Consider the following 12,332-nt stretch of genomic DNA (forward strand, 5'->3'; position numbering starts at 1 on the left):
CCTCTTTCCCCTGCCGCTTCGCCTCAGAGGAAATGGCGAGCAGCGCCTGCATGCAGGGAAGAGTTTTATTTAGCAGCTTCGCTTTAATCGGCCATGGCGGCGTGCTAAGGCGTACCCCCCCTCTTCGTCTGTCCTCACAACTGCCCTGCGAGGTAGGCCAGGTTGAGAGATTTTGTCGTCTTCATTCCCTGCCGTGTAGTTATCCTTTGCAGACGGCCGTAGCCCCGCGACAGAATCAGGTCGTGCATTCACAGCATGGCAACCCCCTTCCAGAGGGATACGGATTTTAAACAGTGTATGGATTTATTTCACTGTTATATATCTGATCTAGACATAGTGCAAGTTGCTGAAATGTGACCTAGTTGTAGAGTTCTCTCTTATAACGATTAGTGATAACGTTATTTATTATTATTATTAATATTTATATAATGTAGGCATGAATAACCCCTGGCACAGGTCTGATGCAGCACTCCCATGATTTTTTTTCTGCACCCCGCAAGATAAGACCCCACAGATCTTGGTGGCAACTATATTGCACCAGGTTGGGCAGATTTAAACCTCTCTACCAAACCCAGCACCCCAATGTAAGTCCATGATCATCAGACTGATCATTTGATGGCCAGGATGGAGTAACAACCCTTCACTTGGATAAGCTGAGGAGCTGTGTAAGAGTGTTAAATGGCAACACCCAACCAGCATGAGAAATATGGAGGTTTGGCCAAGGGTGAACGTGGTAATCATATGTGTGTGTTTGCAGATACATATTTCTAGTAATCAGATAGACAGATAAGAGTTAGGGGAGACAAAGCAAAGTACATTCCACAAACATTGAAATTCAACTTTGAAATTCATTGCCACAAGATGTAGTGATGGATTTGACAAGGGGATTAGAAAAATTCATGGAGGATAAGGCTGCTAGCCACAATGGCTGCCTCCACTGATGGAGACAATCTGCCTCTGAATACCAATGGCTAGTAATCACAAGCAGGAAAAGTGCTGACTATTGCATTCAGGTTCTGCTTGTGGGTTTCCCATAGGCACCTTGGCAGCCACTGTGAACTGAATGCTGGACTAGGTGGGCCAAGGGCCTGATCCAGCCAGGACTTTCATTTTTTTATATACATGTTTTTATTCATTTTTAGGTCAACAGAATTATACAACCAACAAAGAACATTACAACATATTAGTCGACACAACATGCTACAAGAATAAAAGTTATGAATGTTCCATATGTCTGTATTGGCTTAATTCAAGAAACCATTCTACAAGCTTAAATGAGAGTGTGGTGGTGATCTTTTGTGGTCTTCTGTTTTCACCTAGTCTAGAAACGGTTACCAAGTGCTGTAAAATAGGGTTACCAGATGTTCCCGGTTCCCAGGGACAGTCCCCGGATTTGCAAATCTGTACCCGGACAAATTCCATCCCTGGAATGTCCCCAGATTTGCAAATCTGTCCCCAGGAAACGTAGCAGTGGCAGCCTCAGCAGCCAGAGCCAGCCTGGTAGCGCAGTTGGCTCTGGCTGGCTTTGGGAGCTGCTTGCTGCCTCTGCCACTGCCGAAGGGGAACCAGGGACGTCTGGCGGTACAGATCTCCTGCCCCCTTCCCCCTTTGTTTTGACACATCGGGGGAGGCTTGGGAGTCACGGGCGGGCGGGTGTTGCCCAGGAGGGGTGCAAGGCGCATGGTTTCTCTGCCAGGCAAGGAGCAAAGCCCTTTTTTGCACCCTGTGAAACATAAATGTGCAGAGTTTTTTTTAAAAAAACTGGGCAACAGCCGCCCACCCATGACTCCTGAGCCTCCCCTAATCAGTCAGAGGAGGAAGGGGGCAGGAGATCAGGGGAGGCTCGGGAGTCACGGGCGGGCAGCGCAATGTTGCCCAGTTTTTTAAAAACTGCATTTATGTTTCATAGGGTGCGATAGAAGGGCTTTGCACCTTTATACAATATGCATGTGTGCTTGAGCCCAGGGTCTTTTGCCTCACTATCCCCACTACTGACTCCCTGTTGCTACTCAGCTTAAAAATATAAAATAAAAATGTGTCCCTGGATTCATTGAAAAAATCTGGTAACCATACTGTAAAAGGAAAAGTGAGCTGAGTAACTTGCATTTGATTATTTAATTCTTTTGTTATTGCAATTGACCAAACTGTTGTGTACCATGTGTCCAAAGCAGGAGTGGCCCAAGAGATTTTGTCACCTGAGGGAAACCACAAAATGCGTCTTCCTGCTGCCAGGCAAGAAGGGGTAAGTGAAGATCTACATTGGGGGCAAGGGGGGAACCAAGATCCACATTGGGGGCAAGGGTGGAGGAGACCAGCAGTGCCTCCTAGTCACCAAGAGACCACTGTAGATGTGGCATGGGAGACCATATCCAGCCTCCAAGGAGCGTGAAACAGCTGTTGCTGCCACCATGGCAGCAGCAGTGGGCAGTACATTCATTAAAGGCTCCTGTGGATCCTGCCGCCTGAGGCAGTTGCCTCACCTTGCCAGCCCTGATTGAAAGTAAGACCCTCTGCATTATGCCAGGGCTTAAATGTTAAATCTGTTCTTCTTCAGGGTCCACAGCAATCTTTACAATACAGAGGTGCCCCGCAAGACGAATGCCTTGCAAGTCGAAAAACTCGCTAGATGAAAGGGTTTTTCGTTTTTGCGTTGCTTCGCTAGACGAATTTCCCTATAGGCTTGCTTCGCAAGACAAAAACGTCTTGCGCTTTTTTTAAAAGCCGCTTGAAGAGGCTCAGTTGCAACGGACCATGCTTCGCAAGACGAAAAACATTGCAAGATGAAAAGACTCGCGGAACGAATTCTTTTCGTCTTGCGAGGCACCACTGTAGCCATGTAAGACAAGCCAATATGAAGTTCTAGTAGTTACAGAAACTATCTGTTTATTTTGTGGACTTGAATGTACATAGATTTAGTCAGTATCTGCGTATCTTAAATGTTACCTGATTCTATCTACATATGATGTGTTAAAAAGGAAGAAATTGAGTTTTTGCTTACATAATTTGCTATGACAATGCCTATTTAATATTTATCAAGTCTCAACTCTGATATGATTAGAATCATAGAACCATAGAATTGTAGAATTGGAAGGAACCCAAAGGTCATCTAGTCTAACCCCCTGCAATGCAGGAATGGAAGATATGTTTTTGTTGAATCTACTCAGTACTTGATTTTTTCCTGATTAAATATCCAGGAAGATACGCCAAGATATCAAAAGTCAAAACCGTCAAGTTATTCAGAACTATACTATTGCATAAGTCTGATTTTATAAGTAGTCTTGGTATGTTGTTGTGTCTGAAGCTGGAAAATGCATTTTCATTTACAGAAGGCAACAAAATAATCCTTTAACAATTACTGCTTATTTATAACCTTAATTCATAGTGTAATTTTGAGATTGTTCATCAGTAGTATAAGGCAGAGAGTTTTAAGATTAGGGATGCGGTTAGGAATGTTGTGTCTCAGTAAAAGTTCCTGGGTAAAACAGCTGTATTAGGTAAAGGGAAATGGAGTGAACGAGTGACAGACTTTTTTGTGTGTTCACATCTTCCAAAGGTTTCTTTGAAGCCAGTAGTATTTAATTTAACTAAAGGAAAGAAGAATTCTGTCTCTCTTGCCTTGCCTAAGTTGGCAAAAGCCCTGGCTCACACTATTAGAGATGCAGCGGGGAATTCAGGTGAGAGCAGGAAAAGCTATTTGTCTTTTAAAAATTAAATTAATTTGGATTTTTTTTTATTTCAACAGTACAGGACAACAGAGGTAGGCAAAGTGGTGCCCTTCAGGTGCTGTGGACGACAATTCTCATAAACCTGAGCCACAACATATGGAGGGTACCATGATGCCCATTTGTAGCACTGGGGTTCAAACTGCTGAAAGAAAGGGCTTCTTTGGGGTAACACTGCAGGCTGCTTTTAAAGATATATACCTCAGATATTCATAATTGTCCTTCGGCTTTTGGAAAGATGCGGGAAAGTAATCAGATTCTGCACATTTGCTGATTGAGAAATAAGATGCGGGAAAGTCATCAGATTTTGCAAATTCGCTGATTGAGAAATAACTGTAGCCTTCGGCACCACTTTTTCTTTTATCCTTGGCTTCATGCTGAGGTAATCTGCGCAAGAAGAAGAACTCATTACCATGAGTTCTCCTTCCTCTACTCATTATTATGTCCTCTTCCAGAAGCAACTGAGAATGTCCTCTGTAGCTGCTAGCTGAAAATATTTTTTTAAGATATGGTAGGATAAAGATTAAGTCCTCTGTATCCACAGTCAGAGATGGTGACCTCAAAAGTACTGATCATGTCTTCTCATTACTGCTTTAAAAAAAAAAGACTTTAAGATACCTGCTGTGAATGGAATGTTCATTCTGCATTTTAAATTATTTTACCCTTGCAAGGCAAGGGTACTAACTGAGAGTTAGTATTTCCATGCTCCCTGTAAATTGTACCTTTCTTTTTTCCAGTGAAGCCCATTGCAATTTGATGTTCCCCACCGTTGGCTTCAATACTTCATGGAATCATAGAACTGTAGAGTTGGAAGTAACCATGAGAGTCATCTAGTCCAACACCCCTGCAATGCAGGAATCTTTTCTCCAATGTGAGGCTTGAACCCACTATCCTGAGATTAAGAGACTCATGCTATCCCTCAGTGTCTTGAATCAACATATTCTGATTCAGACTCTAGAATTTGTAGTTGATGAAGAGAAAATGTTTCATTTCTAACTGGAAACTAGCTGCACAAAGGCAATGGATAATTAGGGAGGATAACAGTCCAGAGATAGCCAGAGATTAATGCTACAAATTTCACCTCAGTGCATGCTGAAAAAACTACAGGCAGTTCATGTTGGCTTCTGAATACACTGAATACTTGCAGGTCTGTTTCCCTAGTTGTTAGGACTAAACCTGCCTATTCATTGCCCTTCAGTCCTCTGTGGAAAGTCAGGAAGTCCTTAAAGAATATTCTAGAGTCCATAATCCAAGAACATGAGCTTTGAATTTGGATAGCTTTGAGGTTTTTTAATCTGTTTCATTCTAGTGTAAGGGAGATTTGTCTGGCGTCTTCATTATATATCTTGAGGTGCCTCTTCAACCTGGCATTGGCTGATTAACATTCTACAGCCTTTTAAATGTTTTTGCAGTGCGTGTGTCATTATTGTGTTGTTTTTGTTTTAACTATTTATTTGTGCTTTTACTTTATATTTTTATCTTGTGAAGCGCCTTGAGATCTTGTGATGAAGGGTAGTACCGTATTTTTCGCTCTATAAGATGCACTTTCCCCCCTCCAACATTAAGGGGAAATGTGTGTGCGTCCTGTGGAGCAAATGCAGGCTCCTTGGCTTCAGCGATAGCAACGCGAAGCCTCCGAAGCGCAGAGGGAGCGCTCCCAGTCCCACCAGGAGATGCTGGGGACTGAACCTGATGCCTTCTGCATGCTAAGCAGTTGTTCTACCACTGAGCTATGGCCCTAGCTCACAATACTGCTGTCAGGATAAAATGGAGAAGGTGGAGGCTGAAGTGTGTATGCTCTGTGGAGGAAAGGTGGGATAGAAGTATAAGAAGGAATAAAGTATGGAAACTAGCCTATAAGTGAATAAACTACAGTATATTTTTAACTTACTCTCCTAACAATTTGTATATAAATTATAAAAATGGTATATAAATTTTGTTAAATAAAAAAGAGGAAATGTTCAGACTTTCAAACAGTATGTTATGCCTGAGCCTTCATGGCTGAAACTCCCAACAGCATTTTCATGCTCACAAACACCTGATGAAGGAACCATTGTGACATAACCCGTTCAAGCAGAGTGAAGGGGCAACAGGCTGTCAACAGTGGCAGTAGTTGGGGGCTCCCATCTATTAAAAAGCCACAGAAAGTCTTTTCATACTGCCTGAGGAATTAATCCCTTCTTTAACGTTCATAATTGCTGGATCGATTTAACAGGACTGGAGCTAACATTTGCTTGGATTTGGCATCATTGATAGGGAAATGACTGCTGCGTCCTCCGCTTTGAAGTCACCCTGGACTTTGGGCCTCCAGCACCTTCTTCAGCATGTCCAACCCATCTAAGAGGCGTATGATACTGGTGTTCCACTGGGTTAGGAAGAAGCCCCTGACAGAGAAGCCGTGCTCCACCATCTCGGCCAGACCTTCTGCCTCTGCACCGGCTTGCAACACTCCGCACATTTCACCCTACTTCACGAGGAGCAAGACACAACCCGCTCCGCTCAGGAGGTCCAGCAGGCGCAAGGTGCTGCGATTGCCGAATCTCACCGGCCCCAAGTTTTTAAGATCTGTCATTGGCAGCATTGGCCGGAAGAGAGCCCGCAGGCGTGGCAAGCCAAAGAAGACTCCAGGGGGAACAGGAAAAGGGGTGAGGGCTAGGCTAGAGGCAAGAAGGCTCCAAAGCTATTTGCAGGGTGGGATTGCTTTGGAAGATGCCTTCTCACAATCTCTACCCTTGAACCACGTAAGGACATAAGAAGTCCCTGCTGGATGAGGCCACATTGGCCTGTCTAGTCCAGCATCCTGTTCTCACAGTGGCCAACCAGAGGCCTGTGGAAACAAGAGCATTCTGTATTCCCTTCCTGCATCTTCCAGCAACTACTATTCACAAGGGTTACTGCCACTGACTGTGGAGGTAGAGCGTAGCCATCGTTCCTAGTGGCCATTGATAGCCTTTCCTGCATAAAACCATCCAAGTTGGTGGCCGTCACAGCTTTCTGTGGGATTGAGCTTCCAGAGGGGTAGCTGAGCATGCCTGCTGCAGGAAAAACAGGCATTAAAAGCACACTTCTCCCCAAGAATCCTGGGAATTGCAGTTTGTAAAGGGTGCTACAAATTGTAGCACCTCTACAAAACAATATTCACAATAAAGAAAAGAAATGAAAGGTAAAATATAAAAGAAAAGAACAAGAATATGATAAAGAAAAGGAAGAAATAAGATCAAGAATGAGAATGAGATAAGTATTCACTATACACAGCCATTTCCAATCTATATTTATGTCCAGTTACATATTTTCATCATATCCTTATCTATCTTAATTAAAATATTTTTAAAATACTTCCACCGTTTGCCTCACGCATTTTTGGTAGTCCATTTGTCAAAACCTCTGTTCTTCAGCCAGTGTGGTGTAGTGGTTAAGAGCGGTAGTCACGTAATCTGGGAAACCGGGTTCTTGTCTCCGCTCCTCCACCTGCAGCTGCTGGGTGACCTTGGGCCAGTCACACTTCTGTGAAGTCTCTTAGCCCCACTCACCTCACAGAGTGTTTGTTGTGGGGGAGGAAGGGAAAGGAGAATGTTAGCCGCTTTGAGACTCCTGAAGGGGAGTGAAAGGCGGGATATCAAATCCAAACTCTTGTTCTTCTTCTTCATATTTTTCCTTTGGGCTGCGCTCCGAAGGCTTCAGGGATCTTTGAGGCTGGCGGTGGGGCAAAGCAGCGCTTCCCCCCACTGCCAGCCCCACAAGCTCAGGGAGCAGTGGGAAGGCGGCACACAGCCTTTGCGCTGCTCCCCAACCTGGTCTTTGAGGCTGGCGGTCTTTGAGCAGCGCTCCCCCCCCCCGCCAGCCCCAAACAGCAGATCGAAAGGAACCCGAAGCCTCCGGAGCTCAGCGGGAACTCCCGCCATGCTCCTGAGGCTTTGGGTTGCCTTCACTGAAGCCTGGAGAGCGAGAGGGGTCAGTGCGCAGCGACCCCTCTCGCTCTCCAGGCTCCCAAGGAACTTCCAAGGAACTCCCACTGCGCTCTGGAGGCTTCAGGTGAACGCACCTTGAACGTACAGAATGCACCTTGTTTTAGAGGGGGAGAACAAGAAAAAAAATTTCTCCCCCTCTCTGCACAGCGCCCCTTCAGCGAAGCGGCAAGTCGGGTGCGTCCTATAGAGCGAAAAATATGGTATATAAATCTAATAAATACCGTATTTTTCGCTCTATAGGACGCACTTTTTCTCCTTCAAAAATGAAGGGGAAATGTGTGTGCGTCCTATGGAGCGAAGACGCCGTAGCCCCGCGACCCTCTCCCGGCTGGGGAGGTGACGCGCTGCTATAGAGGCTCCTGCCATCGCTGCGCGTCACCTCCCCAGCCGGGAGAGCGCGCGCGGGGCTAAAGCAGCCTCCCGCAACCCTCTCCCAGCTGGAGAGGTGACACGCAGCTATGGCAGGAGCCTCTATAGCCGCGCGTCACCTCCCCAGCCAGGAGAGGGTCGCAGGTGCTTCTTTAGCCCCGCGCACGTTCTCCCGGCTGGAGAGGTGACGCGTGGCTATGGCAGGAGCCTGTCCGCTGCGCCTTTCCGCTGCTCCCTGACCTGCTCTTTGGGGCTGGTGGTGGGCTTCCCCCCCGCCAGCCCCAAAGAGCAGGTCGAAAGGAACCTGAAGCCTATAGAGCGAGAGGGGTCCGTGCACACGGACCCCTCTCGCTCTCCAGGTTTCCAAGGTAGCCGCCTGAACGCACCTTAAACGACACCTTGTTTTAGAGTGGGAAAACAAGAGGGGAAAGTTCTCCCCCTCTCTGTGCAGCGCCTCCTGCCGCTTCACTGAAGGGGCGCTGGGCAGAGAGGGGGAGATTTTTTTCCCCTTGTTCTCCCCCCTCTAAAACAAAGTGCGTCCTATTGTCCGGTGCGTCCAATGGTGCGAAAAATATGGTAAAATAAGATACTGAGAGAGACTGAAGGAACTGAAGGAGGGATGGAAATAGTAATGGTCTGGTTTTGTGTTTGGCAATGCTGGCACTATTGGAGGAGAACAAGGAGTGAAGATGAGATACTGTAGCTGTAACGAATGGGATTTAAGAATAACCCCCTCCTACAAAAACATTTAAAAGGATACAGGATGTTAATCAGCCAAAGGCCTAGTTGCAGAGGAACATTTTTGCCTGGCACCTTAAGATGGATAATGAAGATGCTGAGTGAGCATCCCTGGGGTAAAGGTAAAGGGACCCCTGACCGTTAGGTCCAGTCATGGCTGACTCTGGGGTTGCGGCGCTCATCTCGCTTTATTGGCTGAGGGAGCCGGCGTACAGCTTCCGGGTCATGTGGCCAGCATGACTAAGCCGCTTCTGGAGAACCAGAGCAGCGCACGGAAACACTATTTACCTTCCCGCCGGAGCGGTACCTATTTATCTGCTTGCACTTTGACGTGCTTTCAAACTGCCACAAATAGGAGACATGCAGAAAAGTCCTGTGCTCATGTTGCCACCCTCTTGACCTCTCAAGGAGGAGGTACACAAAGAAGGGCATCAGATGATGATTTCAGAGTTCCAAGTGGGGTATTTCACCTCTACCAGCAAGAAAATAATGCAGAAGAGAACATCCACCAGACTTTGAAGCAAACAAACGAACAAAGAAAAGCCCTCATGCCATGCAGGCTGGAAGCGGCACAGAATCCTGGGAAAGAACTGTTAGACACCACACCCACCCAATCTCTGCCAAACTATGGCAAGATTCCAGGGGGTTCCAGGGTATGTGTTCCAGAGAGAATCAAGACGCAGCACAGACCATCGTACTTTTAGAAATATGGTTTAATTGACACATATTTACACCTTTAGTATAGATGTAAGTACAGAGGGAGTACAGATCTTACAACATGGTCAGCTTAAGTGGGGCTCCCCCACACATCCAGCAGTGAAGCACAAGCCCAAAGGATCTCTCCAACTCTGCCTTCTGCCAGCCAGCCAAGATCAATCTGGCCTTTTTCATCTAGTCTAAGCCTCCTGCCAAAGGCCCCAAACTCTTCCTGTGACATCATGCCCAGTTACCCTGGCAACCTTCGAAATCCCCAGTGTCTGTTCACACCTCAAGGTGAGGGGAAGGACAGTTCTTTTGCATAGCCAATGGCCCTCAGAAGCCCTGCATTGTTTCTTCATTGCCCTAGCTTGGCCAAGTCATTTTGCATAGGCTAGCCCAGGAATTCCTCAGCAGCTTGTACTCCCTTCATATCCCAAATAATCAAAATCATACCATTTATTAATTTTTAGGGATTAGGGGGTCCCTGCCCCCAAAACCTACAACAGCACTGTGGAATATCCTGAACAAGGACACATTCTGCTCAAATATACAGCTTGGACAAGGGACCCAGAGAACTTTGGCATCATTGACTGAAGTGGAAGCGATGGGCAAAAGAAGTATACTGTATATCAGAACTGGCTATTCTAGAGCAGCTCCTGTCTGCTTGTCTTGGAAGCACAGCTGGGTCAGTAAATGTAGTTACCTGGGTATAAGGTTTCATACGAAGTCAGTGTGGGGACAAAGATGTAGGAAGAGCACATGAGACAGTTTCACCCATATGGTCCCTAGAGATTGAGGTTGTGAAATATCCCATTTGACCCTAAAAATTCCCACCAGATGGTTGCTCTCTTCAGGCCATTCATTCCACTAGAAAACTTGTGAGTAGTCTGTTCAGATAATTTTTGTACCTTCTCTGGGTAATTTGCCAGGGTAGTCTGAAAATCCTAATAAATTAACAATCCAAATCAATAAAGATGACCTTTAAAAGGATTGGGGATGTTGCGCCTTTTCAGATATTGATTTGAAGGAGAATGCTTGGTTAATGCTGATGCAACCATATTAAACAGTGTTTTATGCCTTCCTGGCATTCCCCTAGGTGGCCCCAGAACCCACGTAACAGAATCTCAGGCTTCTAAGTGATTAAAAACATGTTCTCATCACTTCCTTTCCTCTTGCTTTGAACTGTCAGGCAACCTTTCTCGTCTTATGAAACAATAGTTTTTAAGAAATCTCAACCTAGTTGAGGGTGGCAATGCAGTTTCTCTTCTTGAAAGCAGTAAGCATAAATGCAATCATTCTGCTCCTAGTCCTTATGACAAAATATGTATCAATTTCCTGGAGAAAATTGAAAGAAATGTAGCAGCTACCTGCTACATAGCTTTAAGTATTACACATGGTTGTTTTGTGTGTCTGTATGTGTGTGTGTAAACAACAGAGCAGCAGCAGCAGCAGAAAAAGCGTGGGGTGGGGTGGCAGAGACTCATTGGCAGTACAGTGGTACCTTGGGTTACAGACGCTTCAGGTTACAGACTCTACTAACCCAGAAATAGTACCTTGGGTTAAGAACTTTGCTTCAGGATGAGAACAGAAATCGCACAGCGGCGGTGCAGCAGCAGCGGGAGGCCCCATTAGCTAAAGTGGTGCTTGAGGTTAAGAACAGTTTCAGGTTAAGAACGGACGTCCAGCATGAATTATGGTAAGTTCTTAACCCGAGGTACCACTGTACTGATCTTTACAGCTTTCCCTGTCTGAATGGATTAGTTAAATTGCATGGAAAATTATTAATGTCACTACTGAGCCGCTATAAAATAAGAGGAGCACAGTATTGTGAGTAAATTCAGAGGCAGAGCAAATGCCACAGTATTTGTATCCCCAAAGGGTGGCACAGAAGTTTCCTAGGGACTGGGGCAGGAATTCTTTTATCTGCAGTAGCTATCACACTTCAGTGATTCCTAAGGGAAACTCTTGCTCCAAATGCACAACCATACCCCTGTGTTTTGAAGAAACCTGTTATTTTAAATAACAGCAGATGTTTTGTGTATGGATAGAGGGGCTACATTACAATAGCATCAATCTTTTATGGCTGGGGTTTGTATTGGCTGAAGGGCTTGTACAGAAAAGGCCACATAACACTGCTGCTGTGGAAGGGCTGCTCACTTAAGTTAAGATGTGAATGCATACCATATAACAGATGAGAGCCTTTCAGGAAGCAAATGAAATCTATGAAGTAGATTAAGTGTGTTGTTTGTGTTCCTTGTGTGGGGTTCACTTATATCGTCTCTGCTCTTAAGTTTGTCAAAGAGAGAGAAATTCTGGGAACACGTAGACAGTTTGTTGCATGTCCAAGTGAGAGGAAATGGTGAGTTGCTTTCCCCATGCTTCATTCCCCTCTCAACACACACCCTTGTTCTACATATGTAAATGATTACACAGATTTACACAAAGAACATATGTTGGTACCTTAAGGTTGGAGGGAGAGCTTTGGAAAATAGATTCTTACTATCTCATAGCAGAGTTAGCACAATGGTGATTGTTCCATGCATAAAGTTGGTTATATTTACATCCACCCTCATCCACTTTTAAACAAACCATTCCTCATGAAAATACTTAGGCTAGACTAAATCACAGACACTTAGCTTTTCAAATAAGTGGATATTTTACTCACAGAGTTTTCAGAAGTTACAACAAACAAATCTCCATCTATTGATAGTAAAACAAAGAAGAAGAAAAGGCTACAAGTGACTTTAAAAAGGAAAGAACTTTGTCTCCTTACGAAAAAGGCTTGTGCAGTCTTTGGGTTAACAAAGATGCAGGCTGTAAAATCTCCTTTTTGAGA

At 45.2% G+C, this 12,332-nt stretch overlaps 1 long non-coding RNA gene across 7 annotated transcripts in view; it reads left to right on the forward strand.

Moving 5' to 3' along the window:
* LOC309523465 overlaps window positions 1-12,332 on the forward strand; it is a 313,851-nt gene that overhangs the window by 180,623 nt on the left and 120,896 nt on the right. For 2 of the 7 annotated variants that reach the window (XR_014215360.1, XR_014215362.1), the window contains exon 2: window positions 2,172-2,246. The exons of 1 other annotated variant lie outside the window; for it this stretch is intronic. This is a non-coding gene — a long non-coding RNA (uncharacterized lncRNA). Of the gene's footprint in view, window positions 1-23; window positions 153-2,168; window positions 2,381-12,332 lie in introns of those variants that run through there. 4 more of the 7 variants (XR_014215363.1, XR_014215364.1, XR_014215365.1 and 1 more) reach the window with 4 other exon arrangements.

The sequence above is a fragment of the Podarcis vaucheri genome (assembly GCF_965113315.1).
Source record: "Podarcis vaucheri genome assembly, chromosome: Z".
NCBI classification, from domain to species: domain Eukaryota; kingdom Metazoa; phylum Chordata; class Lepidosauria; order Squamata; family Lacertidae; genus Podarcis; species Podarcis vaucheri.